This window comes from Pogoniulus pusillus, chromosome 38 (assembly GCF_015220805.1).
Source record: "Pogoniulus pusillus isolate bPogPus1 chromosome 38, bPogPus1.pri, whole genome shotgun sequence".
NCBI lineage: Eukaryota > Metazoa > Chordata > Aves > Piciformes > Lybiidae > Pogoniulus > Pogoniulus pusillus.
In genome coordinates this window covers 6,323,750-6,331,015 of record NC_087301.1, presented here as the reverse complement: position 1 = coordinate 6,331,015, position 7,266 = coordinate 6,323,750, and the positions used below count along the sequence as shown (strand labels likewise).

At 63.6% G+C, this 7,266-nt stretch overlaps 1 long non-coding RNA gene across 1 annotated transcript; it reads left to right on the top strand.

Annotated features, from left to right (window-relative positions):
• Positions 1 to 1,265: 1,265 nt before the first annotated feature.
• Positions 1,266 to 7,266, top strand: LOC135191046 (uncharacterized). Its single transcript, XR_010308719.1, has 4 exons — positions 1,266 to 1,503; positions 4,379 to 4,489; positions 4,941 to 4,992; positions 6,613 to 7,266. It is a non-coding gene; the product is annotated as an uncharacterized LOC135191046 (long non-coding RNA).

Here is a 7,266-nt window from a genome sequence, read left to right as displayed (position 1 = left end):
TTGGTATTCAGTGCTCGCCAGCAGGGCTGTGAGGCACACAGGGCTTGGAGGAGCTGCTCAGGGGGAGGAGGTGGATCCAGCTGAGCCTGTGTCAGGAAATGAGCCCGCACTGATGCCCAGCAAATGCTTCACCGCAGGTGGGCCAAGTCCTCTGGCCCGGCTGCCAGCAGGGGAGGCAGACAGCAGAGTGTGGGGCAGGGCAGAGCCTGGCCCTCAGGAAGTGTTGGTCTCTGTCCGGGTGGAGGCAGCAGGCACTGAGGCAGGAGCAGCTCTCCCTGGCAGAGCTGCACCCTCACCCCCTGCCTCCTTCCTGCTGCACCAGGCAGTGTGGCTGTGCCATGGCAGCTCCTCCATAGACTCAGAGAATCAGGCAGGTTGGAAGAGAGCTCCAAGCTCAGCCAGCACAACCTAGCACCCAGCCCTGCCCAACCAACCAGACCATGGCACTAAGTGCCCCAGCCAGGCTTGGCTGCAACACCTCCAGCCACAGCCACTCCACCACCTCCCTGGGCAGCCCATTCCAATGCCAATCACTCTCTCTGCCAACAACTTCCAGCAGGGCTGGTGTGGCCAGAGCTGCCCAAGGTGGTGAGAAGCACAGCCCTGGCACCTGCTTTGTACCCCAGGTGGGGTTCTTCTGGAGAAGCTGCATCCAGAAGCCATCAGCACCCCTGCAGCATGGGCAAGCTGGCAGCCTGCTGGGTGCTGTGCCCCAACACCACATCACCAAGGCCAGGCCTGCTTCCCCCAGCACCCAGCAGCAGCACAGGGGGCAGATGCCTGTTTTCTGAGCAGTAACTTAGTTTGCAGCTTCTCCCTTTTGCTTGTGAGAGCCTTGGGAGCAGCTGTGTCTGGCTTTGCACACAAACTCCATCATCACCTTGAGCCTGCTCTGCAGGGAGATGCTCTTTGGAGCTCTCCTTTTTCCCCTGCTGGAGCCCTCAAGCCTGTGCCCAGCCCTTGCCTGGCTCCAGGCTGCTCCAGGTTTTGTCTTGTCAAGGTCACTGCAGGCTCTTGCCAGGAGCCCTTCACTGCCTGGGGCTTTGTGACCATTATTCCATTAAGTACCTGCCCGGGGCAGGGGAGGCAGGGGCAGGGCAGAGCTGCAGCTCTTCAGGGGCAGGGCAGGGCACAGCTGCAGCTCTTCAGGGGCAGGGCAGGGCACAGTTGCAGCTCTTCAGGGGCAGGGCAGGGCAGAGCTGCAGCTCTTCAGGGGCAGGGCAGGGCACAGCTGCAGCTCTTCAGGGGCAGGGCAGGGCACAGTTGCAGCTCTTCAGGGGCAGGGCAGGGCAGAGCTGCAGCTCTTCAGGGGCAGGGCAGGGCACAGCTGCAGCTCTTCCTGGAGCTGTCAGCCAGCAGGAGGCTTTCAGGGGTTGCTCTCCTGCCCTTTTCACGCTGCTGGGACAAAGGGTGGCTGGCTCTGGAGCCCTGTGCCAAGGCCAGAGGCTGGGCTGTGTGCTGGGGTGGGCTAAGGGCAGCCCAGCTGCGTGCTAGGAAAGAGAGGTGAGTGCAGATGCTGGGGTGGAGCGAGTGGGGAACCCTTCCTGTAAGTGGGGGAACCCTTCCTGGATGCGTGGACAGCTGTGGGGCATGCGTGGGGAGCAGGACTCTGCTCTGGAGCTGCTCCCCAGCAGCCTGGGCTATGTGGGAGGTGGCTGAGCCTGCAGCTGGCTGTGACCCCATTTCTGCAGGTGCCTGGGAGCAACTGGGACCCCCACCACCCCCCCCCCCCCCCCCCCCCCCCCGCTGTCCCAGGTGCTGCTGCTGCGCTGTGCCTGCCGGGGTCTTGCCAGCACCGCTCCCAGCAGCAGCCAGGCAGGGTTGGGGATGTGCTCTGCTTTTCCTCTCCTCCAGCAGCCCTGAGCGGCCAGTTCGGGGCTCCCCAGCTGGAGAGGGACAGGGAACCGCTGGAGAGAGTCCAACAGAGGGCCACAAAGCTGCTGCAGGGGTCGGAGCACCTCTTGTGAGCGACCTGGGGCTGGGGTCAGGCTGGAGAAGAGCATCCCGAGAAGGGATCTGGTCAGCACTGGCCGAGATCTGAAGGGTGGAGGTGGTGAGGATGGGGCCAGGCTCTTTCTGGTGCTGCAGTGGGCACAGGCTGGAGCCCAGAAGGTTTCACTTGAGCTGAAGGAGAAAATCCTCTCCTGGGAGTGTGCTGAGCCCAGAGCAGGCTGCCCAGAGAGGCTGTGGAGCCTCCTCCACTGGAGACTCTCAAGCCCCACCTGGCTGTTGTGATCCTGGGCAAGCTGCTCTGGGTGTGCCTGTGCCCGTGGGGTGATTGGACTGCAGGATCTCCAGAGGTGCCACTTGGTGAGGCCCTGCTGGGAAGCAGTGCCCAGCAGAGGAGCCCCATGGCATCTGCTGGGTGGCAGTGGCAGCTGTGGCATGTGTGCCCAGCAGAGGAGCCCCATGGCAGCTGCTGGGTGGCAGTGGCAGCCGTGGCATGTGTGCCCAGCAGAGGAGCCCCGTGCCAGCTGCTGGGTGGCAGTGGCAGCTGTGGCATGTGTGCCCAGCAGAGGAGCCCCATGGCAGCTGCTGGGTGGCAGTGGCAGCCGTGGCATGTGTGCCCAGCAGAGGAGCCCCGTGCCAGCTGCTGGGTGGCAGTGGCAGCTGTGGCATGTGTGCCCAGCAGAGGAGCCCCATGGCAGCTGCTGGGTGGCAGTGACAGCTGTGGCATGCGTGGGAGCCTACGTGGGGAGAAGAGGATTTGCCTTTTCTGGCCGGGCAGCAGTGCCCATGCTGGAGCCAGGCTGATTAGAGTGGCAGGAGGACACGCAGGAGAGCTTTGCCAAGCTGAGCAGCAGCACTAAGCTCATTAAGGGGCTTGGCTTCTGCCTGCCCAGCTGGGACAGTCCAGTCCCTGCCTGCCGGGAGCCTGCTGCTCCTTGCTCCCAGAGCTCTGCCATCCCGGGCCCCAGGGAGCCCCTGGCACACCTCAGCCATGCTGGGCACGCTGATGACAGCTCTCTTCTTCGTGGTGAGAGCCTTTGGACAGGTGAGGCTGGGCCAGGCTGGCAGCAGGGGGGATTGGGGCACCTTAGGAAGGGAGTGAGCCATGGGGAGTGTGGGCTTGGAGCTGCTCTGGGTTCTGCATAGCCATGGCTGTGCCATCAGCCCAGCAGGGCTGCCCCTGCTCCTTTGTGCCCGTGGCTGTGCCACCAGCCCAGCAGGGCTGCCCCTGCTCCTTTGTGCCCATGGCTGTGCCATCAGCCCAGCAGGGCTGCCCCTGCTCCTTTGTGCCCGTGGCTGTGCCATCAGCCCAGCAGGGCTGCCCCTGCTCCTTTGTGCCCATGGCTGTGCCACCAGCCCAGCAGGGCTGCCCCTGCTCCTTTGTGCCCATGGCTGTGCCATCAGCCCAGCAGGGCTGCCTCAGCTCCTTTGTGCCCGTGGCTGTGCCACCAGCCCAGCAGGGCTGCCCCTGTTCCTTTGTGCCCGTGGCTGTGCCATCAGCCCAGCAGGGCTGCCCCTGCTCTTTTGTGCCCGTGGCTGTGCCATCAGCCCAGCAGGGCTGCCTCTGCTCTTTTGTGCCTGTGGCTGTGCCATCAGCCCAGCAGGGCTGCCCTGCTTCTTTGTGCCCGTGGCTGTGCCATCAGCCCAGCAGGGCTGCCCCTGCTCCTTTGTGCCCGTGGCTGTGCCATCAGCCCAGCAGGGCTGCCCTGCTTCTTTGTGCCCATGGCTGTACCATCAGCCCAGCAGGGCTGCCTCTGCTCTTTTGTGCCTGTGGCTGTGCCATCAGCCCGTCAGGGCTGCCCATGCTCCTTTGTGCCCGTGGCTGTGCCACCAGCCCAGCAGGGCTGCCCTGCTTCTTTGTGCCCGTGGCTGTGCCATCAGCCCAGCAGGGCTGCCTCTGCTCCTTTGTGCCCATTGCTGTGCCCACCAGCCCAGCAGAGCTGCTCCTGCTCCTTTGTGCCCGTGGCTGTGCCATCAGCCCAGCAGAGCTGCTCCTGCTCCTTTGTGCCCATGGCTGTGCCACCAGCCCAGCAGGTCCCTGTGACCCCAGCAAGCTGCCCCTGGTACTGCCTTGGGAGCAGACTTTGGGTTAGCAGGAAGCAAGTGCCAGAGTCTTGAGCTGCCCAGTCTGGTGGGCAGGTGGCATGAATGCCCACTGAGCCTTGGAGCACTGGGCATGCTTTGGGGCAGGGAGGGGAGGCAGAGTACTCTGCTTGCCCTGATGCCTCCCTGGGCAGCATGTCTGGGCCACCCATGTGGGCTCAGCATTGCCCCTGAGCTCTGATGTGGTGCCAGGAGGATGTGCTGAGCATCCCCCGGCTGGCACTGCCACCAGGGCTTGTGGGCAGTGGAGATGTGTACAGAGTTGCAGCTCAGCCTGTTGGTCTCCTCTCTCCTCTCACCTGCTGCAAACCCTTTTGGTGCCCAGCTGGGGACCAGCCTGTTCCAGGAGGAGCCTCTGCCATACCTCGTGTACCAGCCCCTGCCCTGGCAGATCCAGTGTGTGACACAGAGCCGCCGCACCAGCCGGGACAGCGAGGTGAGGGCTGCTGCCAGCTGAGGCAGCTGCCAGGGAGCAGGGCAATGCCCGGTTTGGAACCCCCCCTCCCCCCAGCAGACCTGGCATCCCAGTAGCTGCAGTTCGATGGTAGGGACTGGAGTTGAGGAACTGAACCCCGGCTGGGTCCGTGCTGCTGTGCAGTGCAGCTCTGGTGAGGCTGCTCTGTGCCCATGGGCACTCCTGGGTGCTGCCAGCTGGGATGGGGCCACACAGCTCTCTTCTGCCTCTCCTGGAGGCCTGTCCACAAAGGCAGCTGAGATCTAAGGGCTCTGGGGGTGCCCCTTGAAGGAGCAACAGTCAGCAGCTTCCCATTTCCCAAAGGAGAGGCCGGTGAAGGCTTGGTGGCACCAGCCCTGGTGCTTCAGGGCTGGTGCCAGCTGTGCCCGAGCTCTGCCAGACTCTGTCAGGTTTCTATTCTCTGCCTTTCCAGAGGGGTCGCAGCTCTCGACACAACAGCATCCACTCCCTGTCAGGAGAGAAAGGTGAGTGTGGGGCAGAGGTGGCTGTGCCCCTGGGGTGCCACATCAGAGCGGGCACTGCAGAGCCTGCGTCCTGCTTCAGCTCCTTCGCCTGCAACGCCTCTGGCCGTGAGCACAGTTCCTCTGCTCCCCCAGCCCCTGCCCCCTCTGCTGAAGTCAAATGCTCAGCAAAGAGGATTTGCACTCTTCTATTCCGGGCAGGGCTCGGGCAGGCAGCAGATGAAGGCAGGTGAGGCGATGCCCTGGGGCTGGGCTGGGTGCTGCCCGCTGCCCACTGCAGCAGTGCGGGCAGGGTGCTGAGCTCTGACCTTCCTCCTTGGTGGACCAGTAGCCCTGGGCACTTCTTTGGGTGCTTTGCTGCCCTGTGAGTGGAGGAAGGTCCCCTCGGGGCAGGAGCTGAGCCCCTCTGGTGTCTTTTGCACAGGGCTGTGGGCAGCCCCCAGGGCCAGGGGCTGGATCCTGCACCCACGGGGCAGTGCCTGCCCGGGCAGCTCCACAGCCTCTGCTGTGTGGTGTCTGTGGTGGGCAGGACTGGCAGCCAGCAGCGTGGGCAGGAGGCAGCAGAGTCCCAGCGAGGGCTCTTTGTGTGTCTGCCACTTTGCCATGCCTTTTAGGGTGGCAGAGGTGAGTTTGGCCAGCAGCAGCTGGCAGCTCGGGGGGTGCTCGGCAGCACCAGGCTGGCTAAGAGCAGCGCTGCTGAGCGGCTTTGATCCAGCCCTCGACTTGCACAACACTCCCCTGGTGCCCCGTTTGGGTGGGGTGGGGAAGGCTCCCCCTTGGCAGCCTGAGAGCTTCAGTGCTGGGCAGTGCCCAGCTCTGTGCTAACTGCATTTGGGAGAGGGGGAAGCAAAGTGAGCAGGAGCCTGGGTGAGTGCAGCTGGGGAGGCTGAGGGCTCTGGGGAGGAAAGCTGTGGAAGTAGAGGCATGGATGGAAGCTGCAGCACAGGAGGTTCCAGCTCAGCACAAGGGGCAACTTCTTGCCTGGAAGGGTCCCAGAGCCCTGGCACAGGCTGCCCAGAGAGGTTGTGGAGTCTCCTTGTCTGGAGCCTTTCCAGGCCTGTCTGGATGTGTTCCTGTGTGCCCTGAGCTAGACTGGATGGTCCTGCTCTGGCAGGGGGTGGTTGGACTGGATGAGCTCTTTGGGTCCCTTCCAACCCCTAACATCCTCTGATCCTGTGAGGGCTTAGTGCTGCCAGGAGCCTGCTCCTCCTGCTCTGCAGATCTCTGCTGAATACAGGCTGGGAGAGTTGAGGCTGCTCAGCCTGGAGAGAAGGCTCCAAGGAGACCTTGGAGCTGCATTTCAGTATCTGCAGGGGGCTACAGGAAGGCTGGGGAGGGACTGTTCAGAAGGGTTTGCAGTGGTAGGGTAGTGCTCTGGGCAGGGGTTGGACAAGATGCCCTTGGGGGGGGGGGGGTCCCTTCCAACTCACTGCATTCTGTGCCTCTGAGCTCTGGGGCTGTGGTTCCACACTGTGGACATCCCAGCTTCTCTCACCTCCATAGCAGAGGGAAGCCCTCCTGCTTGTGGGTGCTCTGTGGGGAGCCTGGGGGGTGGTGCCAGAGCCCTGCTGTGCTCAGTGGAGCCTGTCCAGGGCTCCTTGTGATGCTCTGATGCCCTCCCAGGCAGTGTGACTCCTGATGCCAGCAGCGAGACCACGTTCTTCAGCGATCCCTCTGAGAAGGCAGCCCTCACCATCCAGACCCACTTCAGGAGGTACCAGCAGCAGAAGCAGGAGAAGAAGTAGCCACATCAACCACCTGTGCCCTGCTCTGTCCCTGCTCTGTGCCCCCGAGATGCAGCCCTGGTGACTCAGCCTGTCCCCGATCGGTAGCTTCTGGTGCGTGTGTGGCTGTAGATGCTCTGCCCTTGCCCTCTGTGCTGCTCACTGACAGCTTCTGCCCACTCAGGCCCTCCCTGGGCAGCACTGCCTCGGGGGCCAGGGCACAGCCACTTTGGGACCTCGGCACCCAGGGGGGATGCTGGGCCCCAGCAAGTCTGAGAGCCCCCAGCTGTGTCGGTGGGAGGAAGCCTCCACAGCTGCGAGCTGATGGCTGCCAAAGGCTGAGGTGCTGGGGACTGGTTGCTGCTCTCTGTCCCCTCCAGAGCTGCCCCTGGGCAGCCTGCTCCAAGCTCTTGCTGGTTTGAAGGAGGAGCTGCTGAGCAGACAACAGGAGCAGGCTGGCAAGGGAGGGGGCAGGCGATGGTACCGGTAACAGCATCCACTTGGTTTGCCGAGGGTTGGTTGGGCTGCTCATTAAAGAAAGGAACGATCTGCA